At 35.0% G+C, this 15,165-nt stretch overlaps 1 protein-coding gene across 1 annotated transcript in view; it reads right to left on the bottom strand.

The window, feature by feature from the left end:
- CRIM1 (cysteine rich transmembrane BMP regulator 1) overlaps nucleotides 1-15,165 on the bottom strand; it is a 146,792-nt gene that overhangs the window by 97,730 nt on the left and 33,897 nt on the right. The gene's annotated exons all lie outside the window — the stretch shown is intronic.

Genomic DNA, 15,165 nt, shown 5'->3' with positions numbered 1-15,165 from the left:
TGTCAACTCATAGGATTCCTTGGTGTTTTCATTAGAAAATAAATAGACTATTATTGTGTACTCACAATACCTTGTTCTGCACTTGTAAAGCATTAATCTCCAATGTCATTTGGAACTGTAAAGACTTATAAATTCATTCTTGCATAAGTCTTTATGATTCACAGCTCACTTCATCACAGCAGGTATTCCTATAGGTTTGAAGCCTATTCTAATTGGTTTTAATGAGAGTGAATGTCAGATGCCAATTGTGTAATATTATTTATAGCAAAATAGCTAGATCTGTAACTGTCTGATCATCTATGTATGTGTATTTTATTCTATTAGGGTGATGTCTACCATGTCTGATGAACTAGGTTCAGAGCAAATTGTCCAGGAAAGTTGGCAGAGCGAAAGCTAGACCCAATTTATTCCTAGTCCTAAAATCTGTTTTATTCACATCTACTGTTAAAGATCTAAAACACCTTATTAATGCAAACACACACTCGTAATGACTGGGTTTTTTATTATGTTTGCATCATATTCAAGGAATTCATTTCACACTTCATTTTATTGTCATAACTATCAACTAAATCATTTGGGCAGAAAAAACAATCACTTCAATGCCATTGGCGAGCTTTTAGAATTTAAAGTCTCCCCAGCTGAATATCTGAATCTCTATATTACTCATAATATCATTTACTGGCAGCTAAATTACCTCTAACCAGTGATGACACTATGGATAGCCTTACTTAAGAGAATTTATCTCACACATTTATTTTTGTCCACTTCACATGCTATTTGCCTAGCCTTTTGCAAGCACAGCCATTATTTTTTCCTATAAAGAACTCAATATGCAAAAATGAATGTTCTTTACTTGAAACAAGTAGCATGTTTACAATCATTGTCACATAATTATTCATGTAAAAAAGGATGGTTAAATTATGTAGTAAAGCCAGTATCTTTTTTCTAATAAAACAGTGGCCATTCATTTCCAAATGTAAGTTTGTTAATAGATTAATAATCCAAGGTTCAGATTCAGATGCTCCAGTAGGTTTCTTCCTGCTTTAATTGCATGTGTGCAGAGAAAGCTACATTGTTTTATTTTCAACAGTTATTTTTTCTTGCTTTTCAACTCTTTGACTTATTTTTTTAAACGGGCTACATTTTAAAAACATTTTTACTTTTATTTCTATTTATTCCTGGCAATCTATTGAAAACTCAATGTGACTATGGTTTAAAGAGGTTCAACCTAAGTACTAGATACTTTGCCCCTGAGTCTCGAATTGCAGCACTGCCTTAATATGACTATTATGTCAGAGGAAGCAATGTGTTCCTCATAGATGCTAATGGATCTAGACAATCTCTTATTTATGTATTTATGTATTTATATGGGTGCTTATCTCACAGATAAGTGACTGGGCAGCGTACTACAAAACTGTTTCTTAGTGCCCATCAGCCCCTCTTCCTCACTTGATGTTTAAAAACTACACACACACACACACACACACACACACGAGAGAAGGGCTCACAACAAAGCAAAATAAAATCTCGAGCATCATTATTAATTTATTCAACTTTTATAGCCTACTAACTCAACCAAGTAACTCTAGGTGGCTTAAAATTCTAAAATTATAAAACAATTTAAACAATTTAAAAGATATTAAAACAAATGATGTGGTAAACATCATATTTACCCCAATTCTTTTAGACCCCACAAAACTCCTACTGGAATCACAAAGACCATTCTGGCCCGCTACTTCACCCTTCTGATAATATACATAGAATGAAGGCTACTGCTAAGCTTGTAAGCCACCCTGAGTCTTCGGAGAAGGGCGGGATATAAATGGAATTAAAATAAAAATAAAATTAAAAAAATAATTTGGTCCCTGATGATACCCACAGTGGCAGCCATTTTGAGAAACTACCCTCCATATGCTCTTATAATCCTAAATGTATCCAGGGTCAAACAAAGTGGCCTATACTTGAATGGTGTCATAATATCAATGATATCAGAATTTTCTTTTCATGAATGTGTAGCTCAAATGTTGCAATATTTATTGATCATTCAGAATTTAAATAACAACAAACATTTTGTGGTTCTTTGAACAATGTTAGAAAATATTTCTGAAGCTATTACATGGGTTTTTATACTCCAGAAACAAATGGAGTTGTCATATTTTTCCTCCAAATTCTATAGGTGACAGACTTCCCAGATATCATTCAACAATTATGATTATGAAAGAAGGAAAATTCATGTATTTTCAAAAATAATGCACTAAAATTTGAAACCCAAAGAAAACTTCAACTGGATAATTATTTAGTGATCACCCCGGAACAAAATTCTTCAAAGTTCTCTTCAATATTGTTTGTAGCAACAAAAGGAATGGCGTTTTAAAAATGAAGTGTTTATAGTCTAGAGTTGAATTTATGGAGAGATATATAAATACAAGTGCATAAGAGTGTGAAGCAGAGACAAACACAGTCATTTATATACTGCCCCATAGTACTTTACTGGGTGATTTATGATATCAGCATATTGCCCCCAACAATCTGGGTACTCATTTTACCAACCTTGAAAGGATGGAAGGTTGAGTCAACCTTGAGCACTGTCAGGATCAAACTCAAGGCTGTGGGCAGAGTTTGCCTGAAACATTGAATTCTAACCACTGTGACACCAGGACAATGGACAAGTAAAAGAAAATAGTTAATACTATATACATTCACAAATTAATACAAATAAGATAATAAAAGCATGTGTAGCAAAATAAATAGTGTTAAATGAAAGGTAATTCAGTTCATAGATGCATTTTGAGTCCAATTCTGAATCTAAAATTTGAAAATGGGAAGAATAAATTAAGGCAAAGCTATGTATGATAATGACCATCCCAGGGTGATGTTGGAGAAAAGGAGTGTTGGCCATAATCCAAATCCTAATCTTTGGTTGGGGCTCACTTTCACTTCCCCTGCTACCAATTCTTATTGTAGCACTTAGGGATGAAAATATAATAATGAACTAGGACACAATTCCCAGAAGAAAGCCAGCATTGGGTCATTATACAAATGAACCCAGATTAAATGCTATAAAAGAGCCCTTATTAAAAGCCAGACCCATACACACATAAATATGACTACAGTTCTTGCATGAAAGCAGAAAACAACTGACCAAGCAGAAAACAACAGGAAATTGTCTGTAAACCACTCTGGCAAGTCACGTATCCCCCCACCTCAAAAGAGTATCTATTTGCCCTGAAAGAAAATTCTTTACAAATGAATGTAATCATTCATTACAATTACTACTTCTTAGATTAAGCAAAATCCATATTTTAATTAATCCTCAAAGGCCTTAAGATGACATCACAGCTGAAATATTACTGTTTGAACAATTTCATTCTGACTCATATTACTACTGATTAAACATATAAGCTGATGTCATTTGGCCAGGAAAAATATTTAGTATTAATAACGGCTAACAGTTTGTTAAACTACTTATCTCAGCCCTTAGGGATCCTGTTGTAAAGAATTCTAATTAGGAAACCAGATTAGTCATAACAGTCAGTTTGTATGCTTACAATCCTATTAAGAATAATTTTAATTAGGTTTAAGTGACTGTTTATCAGTGGACCACCACTGGTATTTTGACAAAAAATGAGAAAATAATTCATCAGGAACTAACGGTGAAATGGCTTTTCATAAATGATGGTGGTATTTTTTCCAACAGTTGAACAGCAAAGACTTATACTGCATTTTGCTTTAAACAATGCTTGAACTAAAAAATCAAGAATATCCCTCAAACATTCTGTGTGTGGAAAATGTGGCCCTTCAACCAATTTGGGTCAACCATCTTTTCTAACAACTAAATAACCACATAATATGTTTAAATTCTAAATTAAGATATTTGGCTTGCGAAAATAAAACTCTGCAAAGTATTACATGCAACTCCCTGGGAGAAAAAAATCCTATACCTCAGAAAGTAGCATAATTAATATGAGATTGAAAAATATGAACGGCCTCCATAAAAGCTGGATGGCCAAAGTAATGCACTTGATGCATGAATTTGAAAGATAACAATAGCATATTGATTTTATTCTGTTAAATTTTGCATTATTATTATCACAAACCATTCCTGCTCTTAAGTACATAAAAGTAAAAGTATCATGTAGGAAATATCTACAAATAATCTACATTTCTCAAAGAAAGTGTTTTTTCATAAACCATGATGCATTATTAAAAGTATTTATTCAAGTTGAAATCTGCTGCATCCCCAATTTTACAAGTCATCCATTATTATCACTTGAGAATTACTGTATCGTAACTTCAATAAATCAAGTAAAAATAATCAAAAACTTTAAAAGAAATTAAATCACTTCAGTGTCTGGGATTTCTTTTACATAATACAACTTCCCACTAATGAAAGACTGTAAAAAACTAGCAGGCATAATCCCATTTATATCCCGCCCTTCTCCAAAGACTCAGGACGGCTTACAATCTAAAGCACAAATCAATGTGCTTAGCATGCATTATAATGTTGACTTTTCATATCAGTGACAATCATCACCAGCTTAGTGTTGCCATAATGATTAAAATTATCTAAATCACCTTAGGTCATACAAACCTTCCTGAACTTTTTTACTTGTCCCTTAAATGAGGTTTTTAGAAAGATTTTCTGATTATGGAATCAAACGTTCCAAGTAAAAAGTATTCCCCTGCCAATTTAGGAAGATTCACCAAAATATCTGTCTATTGCACAGGCCTAGCATACAAATGATCTTAATAGGATACTCTTACTTAGCCTTAAAATTATAAAAAGAGGAACTAATATTGTATCCAAGATCCTAAAACATATGTTAACATTGATACTTTTTAAAATGTTATTTTCTCCTATAAAATTAGAAGAGGTTATTCTACCTCAACTGTAGTACAGACTTTGAACCTATTACACATAAATATTATCACTTTGTTGAAGCAAAGAAAAAGGAACAAATGTAATTATAATTATAAACCTAACATAATTCCACATTCTTTTTACCTAATGGTTACTTTGAATTCAAAATCAAATATAGGCCACATTCATACTCTCAAGTAATATTTGAACAGGTGATCAAACATCTTTAAGAAGTGGGGAATAAAGACACTGATTCTGAAATATTTAAACAACCTGTTTGATCCTTATCACTCAACATCCCAATGAAACCACTTGACTCTTTAATCAAGTGGGTATGATCATACATTTTCTGTATCATTTTCAAAGAAAAGCACTTCAATGCATTCTAAATTTAGTCACTTCCTTTAATATTGTCTCAAATTTCTCAAAAAGCAAAAATCAAGTCTGCAGTTATTTTCAAGTTTTCAAGTGCTTCCAAAATGGAAACAAAAAGAAGAATCACACTTTTCCTCACCTTAACTGATAGGAACGTTTTTTCATAATCTTTAGACCTTAAATCCAAGGGAAAAAAATGATAAGGTAGAAAGACCCCAGGAAGAAATTATAACATGCCAAAGGCAACATGCCTACAGGGCAGAAATCCCTAAGGCCGTGGTGGCGATCCTATGGCATGGGTGCCACAAGTGGCACACAGAGCCCTCTCTATGGGCACACGTGCCGTCGTCCCAGTCCTAGGCCTTCAGCTGGGTTTTATAAAACCTTTTCACTTTAGGCCTCCGCTGCCATTTCCAAAAAAAGAGGTTCAATCAATCAATCAATTTCAACTTCTCGCGGGGAAAAAAAGTTCTCCCAAAGTTGGGAATTGATTGAACCTTTTAGTCCCACCCAGTCTGCCATTACCACTGCAGCCACGCCCACCCAATGGGCCACACCCACCCAAAGGGCCATGCCCATCCGGCACCCGATGATACATAAGTGGGTTTTGGGTTGCAGTTTGGGCACTTGGTCTCTAAACGTTTTGCCATCACTGCCCTAAGCTTTCCAAACTTTTTAGCTCCAGCCAGACTACAGTGGATCTGTTCTTGGGCTACTGTTATATTGGTTCTGAGGGTTTTTCCAATTTTAAATTTAATGATTGATTGTAAGCCACCTACGGTATAAGAGTAACTCATTGAGAAAATTCTTAGGTTCTATGATAACGGAGGTGAACTGCGGTCTATGTTTTTCCCATTCAAAGCAATGTCTTTTTAGGATGTGTTGTGTTGAAGTGTTTTTAAAATACCAACTTTTTTCTCACTTAAATTAAGGAAGAGAGCAGGGGAAGAGAGGCATATATCCAGGCCTGAACCCTGGCAGCCTCTACTCACCCTCAGAACTGCTGCTGCTGCTCCTCCCCACAATCGATCCAGCTAAGACGTCCTCAGCCAAGTGGGAGAAGCCCCACTCTACAGGCACGTTGTTGGGGAGGGGCGAAAACCTGAACGAAAGAAAGAGAGAGAGAGAGACAGAATGAAAGCTTAAAGAGCTGATCACTCGCCAATCTGAACATTGGATGACTATGAATGGCATATGCTAAATTTTCTATCATATGCTAACTAAACTAAATTTATATATTAAACTAGTCCTATCTAGAAACTTTTATAGTAGCTACAATTGCAATTAATAAAGAGAACAATGAACTCAGAATAAAAAAGCTTCATCTCAGTTAATTACAAAAGTAACAAAAATTAACATTTCTGAATTTTAAACAATCTTTTTTAAAAATCTTACCTATTAAAAAGAATTAAGGAATGCTATGGAACATACGTGTTTTCAGCAATATATATGCTTTACTGATAGAATATTAAAGTAAAAGGTAAAGGTTCCCCCGCACATGCGTGCTAGTCGTTTCCGACTCTAGGGGCCGGTGCTCATCTCCCTTTCAAAGCCGAAGAGCCAGCGCTTGTCCGAGGACATCTCCGTGGTCATGTGGCCGGCATGACTAGACGCCAAAGGCGCACGGAACGCTGTTACCTTCCCACCAGAGTGGTCCCTATTTTTCTACTTGCATTTTTACGTGCTTTCGAACTGCTAGGTTGGCAGAAGCTGGGACGAGTAACAGGCGCTCACTCTGTTACGCGGCACTCGGGATTCGACCCACCAAACTGCCGACCTTCCGATCGACAAGCTCAGCGTCCTAACCCACTGAGCCACCTTATATCTAAAAACACAGTCTATACAAAATAGCAATGACACAATCTAAAACATTGTTTTAGTTTTCTCATTGCCCTTAAGGATTTTTACCTCCAGGAATTGAGAAATATATATGGAAGATGTTCACTATTTCAGTTAATAAAGCTGATCCATAAATGTGATGAGACTGTACATGACTTAGTTAAGTACATCACACAAAGACCCAATTCCCTCAACCACAAGGAGCGACTAGATCAGAACATGCAACTGCAGAGTTTTATGTACACATAAAAACAAGAGTTAAATAATTCCTTTAGCAATTATATTGACTATGTTTCTTAAAGTGTTAGGATGCTGATAATTACAATTACAATTTCCAGAAAAATATTGTAAACTCCTACACACAAATGATGAATTTAAGATAATCTGCCCCATGTAGAAAGTTATACTGTAGTGACAATGTCAGTCAAATAACATTTTGCATACCACAATGGTAAGTTGTTTTCTAGTTCTTTCTCTTATTAATCTATGCTGTATGTTATTCAAACCAAAAATATTTTCAAAGTTTATCCTTTTTGCAAAGGTTATTGTCTCTGTGCCCATCGTAAATTACTCTAATACATGTGTCAAACTCGCCGCATCATGTGACGTGTCGTGACATATCACAACTTTCTTTGCATTGCTGGAGCTGGGGAGGGTGCGGCCTCCATATAATACAACCAGCCCGTGGGCAGGCAGTTTGACAGCCCTGTTCTAATACATTCACTCCCTATTTCTACCAATCTAAATTACCAACCAAAATTGTCTCCTGAGTAATAAAAAAGTGTCTGCACACAGAAATAGAATTGATCAGAACAAGATCAATTCAAGATCTCATTCTCAAGAGAGTTTAGACAGGTTTCTTAGTATCAGAGAAGACACAGCAAGTTTCTAAGTCTAAAACATCTACTCCATGATGATTTTAGTAAAACATTAATAAGAATTTTCCATAAATAAAGTAGTCTGGAAGGCAAAACTAGTGCTGTTTCTTTATTCTGTTATAATGATCCAGAATTATTTATCTTACGAACAAACATAAATGCCTACTAAAAAGGCAATCAAGGCCAAGTATTCTTCCAACAAGAACTTTAAAAAATGGAGTGCTGTAAGTTAAAGCATTCAGTGCTACACAACTTTTAGCTTTAGAGCTTTCTAGACAGACAACTGACAATAGTTTTTTCTTCTGACATAAAGACGGATTTGGCCCTTAATTCTAGCATTCTTTTCTGACTTCTTTTAATTTGGAGGATAGGCTAAATGTTGGCCAATAATTTTTTTTATTAGTTCCAAAAATAGCAAAATGATGTTAAAGCCCTTAATTTAAAATCTATGTGTAACATCGATATACACATCTACGACACAGAATTTTATAATGCATGTCTGAAAATGAGATATGGTTATAGGATATAATGGGACACAGTTTTGATAACATCCACATTTAAGCCATTTTACTAGTGTGTGCATTAATACTTTTCCTCCTTGAATGAACTCTATGTTTTTCTACATTATGGTAAGTGCATTTCAAAGTTGTATAAAGGTGTTAACACTGCATGTTAGTGGTTGCCAATGAAACTGTAGCTAATTTCTTTGGTATCCACCAGGCTCCCCATCCTTTTTCACTTCTTATATTTAAGAGTTTGAAGCTGTAAAACTAAGGTAGGTTCCAAATATACAGTATCTTAGAAATAAAAATCATAGGTGTCAACAGCCTAAGGCTTTGTTTTCTGTCTATCCAGAAAAAGGACAAATAAAAACATGGCTAAATTGAGAAAGATTACTTTTGTGGGAGATGAAAATATAGTCTCCTCCTCATATAACAAGATTGGGCTGGAGCACACCTGGGATAGGCCCCATAGTAGTGTTTTTTAAAAAAGCTTTAGCTTGAACTCTATACTGTTTTATAATACGGACGTATTATTTGTAATCTGCTGAGCTTTGTGCAATATGAAATTGCAAAGTAGATAGTTCTATGTATATTTGGAACATGAGTATTGTAACAGTAATAAATAGGGAACTGAAAGTAGCTGATGGATGCAGATTCCAATGTACATGGGTATATGTGGAAAGTTATGTTTAGCAGAAGGTCAGCTGGAGGTCAGTAAAAAGTCAGCACACATGAGCAGAAGTCAGCAAAAGTCAGCGGACCATCTGACTACAGTCTTAGAACGAGCAAGGGTATAAACGGTTGGGACTGGACCTGATTGATTTGCCATTGGCCTATAGCTGTCCTATTGGAGTTTGCTATAACATATGGTCCTCATTGCAATGAGTTATTAATATAAGTGATATTGTGTTATTATGCTTGCTATGTTCCAAATCATTAGTAAAATAAACCTCTGAATCTTAAAGTAAGAATTATTGTTTTGTGTTGCTGTCCCTTGTCTTTTCCATTGGGTTTTTCCATGACACTTTGTAACAGGTTATGTCTCCCACCCTATGGAAGTAGCCATTTTGCAAAAAACAACACAACACTTAAAAATGTGCTATTTGCCCCAAAAGAAGACTGGGGATTTATGCTGTGAGAATAACAACATCTGAATGATAATTAACACAATTGTTAATTATCTACATTTCTAAAATATTAAGTAGCTTTTACATTGAATCTAGCAGTCAAAAGTTGCTAAAAGTATTCACCAAAACATGTTGAATGTTAAAGAAAACTATATAGTCCACTTTAAAGTAATCATAAATGCTTTACAACCAAAGCATTAATGGCTATACAGTATGTTTGGTAATCTCAAAGTCCTATAAAATTCTGCTTTTCTTGCTGTGATAGAATAATAGGGCTGTATCAATGGGAATTTAAATTAGACATTGCCACAAATGTAAAATATCAAAGAATTTGGAGGGGTCTTTCTGATTTAACATGGTGCATAGAAAGATTTGGCAACCTTTTACTAGTTGATGTTCTGCAAATGCGTTGGATTACGATTTCCTGAATTACATGCAAGCATGGCCATTGGCCATAATGATCCACAATTTGGGGAGCTGTAATCCAATATGGTGGAAGGACAGCAGGATGTAGAAAGCTTCCTTACTAATATATGTTTGGATTAATGTGATCACACATAAAGAATATATCTAACCCATTTTATCTACATACATAGTTCACAAAACTATGCTTAGGAAGAATGTAGATGTTCTGAGCAAATCAATATTACTAAGCATGTTACTAATACAGATGCAGGACCACTTACAATTACAGAATTGCTAAAGGACATATTTATGTAGAATGTATGCAATATAAATGTTGATGAATAAGTAAAGTATGCAGCATATTCAGGTCTGTATATATTTAAACAGAGAAACTGTTTGAATGTAAAGCACCCTGGACAACTTTTTATTGGATTTATTGTGTCACTCTTAGTTGATATATTAAAGGTAGTCCTTGATTTATGTCCACAATAGATCCCAACATTACTGTTGCTAAGTGAGACATTTGTTAACTAAATTTTGCCTCATTTTATGATATTTGTTGCCAGTTTTTTAGTGAATCACTGCAGTTTTTAAGTTAGTAACATGGTTGTTAAGTGAGTCTGGCTTCCCCATTCTCTTTGCTTATCAGAAGGTCACAAAAGGAGATCACATGACCCTGAGACACTGCAACCATCATAGATATAAGTGAATTGCCAAGCATTCTGAATTTTGATCATATGACCATGGGAAGGCCTCAATGGTGGTGTGAAAAACAGTCATAAGTCACTTTTTTCAGTTCTGTTGTAACTTTGAATGCTCACTAAATGAATTGTTATAAGTTGAGGACTACCTGTATTTATTTATGAAAACGCTCAACTAGAGTATTATTTTATATTAAATCTGTTTGTATTGGTAATTGGTAATGTTATAACCTTCAATACTGCCCATAAGGCACTCAATTTGATTTATCACGCAGTTATGAATTGTAAAAGTTTTCTTATAAGTCACAATAATTGACTAAAATTAAATATGAACAATAATAAACTCATCTAGTTGTTAAACAGGCATGAAATCATTTCAGAACTATGTTCACAGTCAGAAAAGTCACATGTTTCAGAAGACAAAAGTGACCAGTAAGGTAATACTGTAAAGTTTGATAAGATTCTGAATGTATCAAATAATGCTCTTAGGAATAGTTTTCTTCCATTTTTAGCCTTTGTATTCTAATAAGCGTATGCCTCAATTTTTCACCTTACAGTATTCCTTGTCCAACTTAGCCATTTTTGTAAGAAACACAATGAGATTCTGCTAAGTATAGAATTCAAACAAGTACTTAACAAGTAGAATAAAGCAGAAATAATCCAGTCAACCCTGAAAGAGTAAGGAATGGGCACTACAGGCTTTCCCTGGCTCCTTCAGCCATAGTACAAACTTGCCCTAGTAATTGTATGATGCAACTTCATGATGCAGCATTCATTTCTTTTCCAGCCCACAGCAATGGCAAATTAAAAGAACATTAGCTGTTCCAGTCTTGATGCTGTGTTTTCCAGCAAAAATGTTAAAACTGAACAGTTTGGTCCAGTAGTGAAGGCATCAGCCAGAAACCAGGAGACCATCAGTTCTAGACACAAAGCCAGTTGGGTGACTTGGACCAATCATTCTCTTTGTCTCTCAGCCCTAAGAAGAAAATAGCAAAATGCTTTCAGAAAACCTTGCCAAGAAAACTGCAGGAATTAGTCCAGGCAGTCTCTGAGAATCGGACACAACTAAACATAAGGGAGGGGGGAATCTGTCTCACTGATGGATGTTAATGATGCCTGCAGAGGTTATAAGCTGTCCACATCTGTTGGTTATTTTAGGCTGCTGCAGGCACGTTACCTCCTTTTCCTTCCCATGTCCTCAGCACTCCTCTTCATGGCCATTTTGGTTTTGGTTGTAAGACAGATTGGACCCTTGGCACTAACTATTTAAAGTTCCCATCTAGAGTGACTGTTGGAAGTTTGTCCACCACCAGTAGCCCAGTTGGTAACCGTGTATGTGTGGTGGTGGTGGTGGTGGTGTTAAAATGAAGCCAGGGAATCCATCAGTTGACTGTCTTAGTTTGTCCTAAATTAAAACTACAAAAAAAGACTAAAGTAGCTAGATTGCCAAATCAACCTTCCAATTTCTTATTATGGTTAAGGAGTGATTTCATATTAGGAGATTTAAGAGTAAGCATTTATACAAGTAGTTCTGATCTGAAGACTTGGTTTCTGTTCCCCCCCCCCGGGCATTTAGGCATCTATCCATGTAGCATTCCTGGATCTACTATTTTCATGACTTTTTGGTAGTGTTGCCAGTCCTCATAGTTACTGTCTACTGAAATAGATACTTCTGATTCATGTCTAGAAAATAACATTCCTGGCCTCATAAAACTGCATTCTTTTCCCCCCCCCCAGAACACTGGCAATCTCCATAGATAATGTAGGTTATTGAAATGCAAGAGGTTAGAAGTAAGCTTGGAGCAGCCAACGTTTGCTGAAATACAACAAGCTTCTAGAAGAAAAAACCCTGAGAAGATATCTCAGCAAAACAACAGAAAAAAATTGATAATGACTGAGCAGTAAGAAAAGTCACAAAAGCCAGAATTTTGGGGGATGGAACTGATCAAAGGAACTAAAAATGGTAGGTGGTAAAAGATGGAATGAATATTCTAAATGAAGGTATAGCTTGGTAATCAGAATGCTGGGCAGGAATAATTCTGTCCTCCTTGTAAATTTCTAAAGGGTATTTCTAGTAAGGCATATATAATATTCTTTAACTGGGAAAACTTTTTATATAAGTATTTTTATTACAGTGCAAACTGAACAAACTTTCATGAAAGATTAGGGAGCTGAGTTCCAAGCATGGAGGGAACTTTCTCTCACACAAACATAATACAGCACAAATATGAAACTACATCTGTAATAGTTACCAAAAGGGTGAAGTTAGAAATGGTTCCCAGGAGTGGCATTAAAGCATCCCTTAAAGTAAGGAAAGAAATGACTTAATAAGTAGCAGAATGATACTGAATATATATTGCAAGCTGAATGTAAATTAAGTTAAACCTGACATAAACAACATATTAACAGTACTTTGAGTTGATGTTTTCAAAGCATTTGAAATACAAAATCACAATTTTACCAGTATCTTTTGCACAACACAGCTTTGCCATCATGTGAAATTTATACCTTCATACGTTTCCTTTAATTTGTTTGTACATGTTTTGCTTATTATTAGTTTGCATACATTTTGTTGATAAGTCAGTACACTCCTAATAATCTTGAATAAATTAGAGAACAGGTGCTAATATAGGAAAATAAGTATATGTGAAAAGTAGTACAAGAAATTCCACAATGTTATAATAAACAGGCTAATGGTGTAATGGTGAAGGCATCCAGCTAGAAACTGGGAGACCATGAATTTTAGTGCTGCCTTAGACACAAAGCCAGCTTGGCAATTTAAGCCAGTCACTTTCTCTCACCCCTAGGAAGGCGGCAATGGCAAATCACTTCTGAAAAACTTTGCCAAGAAAATTGCAGGAACCTGTCCAGATAATCTCTGAGAATTGGACACCACTGAATTAAAATAAAATAAAATAAAATAAAACCACATACAGCGTTCCAAACCCGAAATTTGATTCATGTATGTTCATCCCAGAATACATTTAATTTTGTTTTTCCATATATTTAACAACTGCAAAAACCGTACCTATTTAGCTTAAATTCCCTCAAATAATCTTATTTGAAAGCAAACCACTTTTTCCTCTCTGTAACTATGCAAAAGGAGGGAAAACAGAAGACAATTTCTCAAAGAACTTCAATACTAAGTTTTGAAACACTATATAGTGATAATTCCAAGTTTTCAACATTTATTAAGTCAAAAGGTTTTGCTCTGCTGCCTTAATAAACTATAAAATGCACCACATAAGTAACAAGGAACATACTAACCAGAACAAATCAAATACAGAGAATCAATAAACAATAAAACTGGATACTTTTGATTTTTACTTTTCCATTTGAAGAAGAGTATAAGACATTTCAGGATAGTTACATTTTTGCCAGCCCTTATGTAGGTCACTTATCTTGGGTTACTTGTCTTCATTTTAGCCAACTTATCATTGCAATGTATTGTTATCTAATAGTATTAATACAGCAATACTATTACAGGTAGTCCTTGGCTTACAACCACAACTGAGCCCAAAATTTATGTTTCTAAGTGAGAAATTTGTTAAGGGAGCTTTGCCCCATTGTACAACTTTTTGCCACATTTGTTAAGTGAATAACTCCAATTAAATTAGTAACAGAGTTGTTAAGTGAATCTGGCTTCCCCATTGACTTTGCTCGTCAGAAGGTTGCAAAAAGGGTTCACATGACTCCGGGACACCAGTTCACTTAACTGATGAATAAATAAATATGAACCAGTTGTCAAGCATCTCAATGTAAGTCACCATGGGGTAATGCAACGGTCACAAGTGTGGAAAAATAGTCATGTATTGCTTTTTTCAGTGCTGTTGTAACTTTAAATGGTCAGTAAATGAACTGCTGTAAATCAAGGACTATCTGTAGTTAATAGTTTAATTAGCAAAGTAACTGGACCAGCTCCATTTTTAGCCTAGAAAACTACTCATTTGTTTGACAGTTGGCTGCATCCTCTGTTTTACCTTTTTTGAAGGGAAAACATTTGTCCACTTTATTGAACTGTACATTCTCAGTCTTTCATTTGTTGCCATTAACTCTGAAAAATTATACACCAGAATTCTTCAGGACCATAGAATAAAATACTCTAAAATCCAAAATGTGAATTCATTTAGTATGGCAAGCGATTCTTAATTCTTTATTTATATCAGCCTCCAATTTACTTTTTATTATTTCATCTACTATTGAAGAGATTTTTCTTAAAAAGATAATAAGAAAAACATGTCTAATACTTATCTGCTGCTATTTTCACTACTCAGTCATCCTGTTTGTTCTGCCTTTTGTTACAGTGCAAAGAGTTTTTCAAAAAACTCCTGTTATTTTAACGGATCTGAATAAACTCTTAAGGCATTCAAAAATGCATTAAAAGAAAATAAGAGTGGTAGGCACCAAAGCAGCCAGCCCTAACAGCACATATTCCTTTCCTAAAAGAGCATTGCTGGGATGACCTAATCCCTAGGC

This window comes from Vipera berus (assembly GCF_964194415.1).
Source record: "Vipera berus genome assembly, chromosome: 1".
NCBI classification, from domain to species: Eukaryota; Metazoa; Chordata; class Lepidosauria; order Squamata; family Viperidae; genus Vipera; species Vipera berus.
This window is presented reverse-complemented; position numbering and strand designations above follow the sequence as displayed.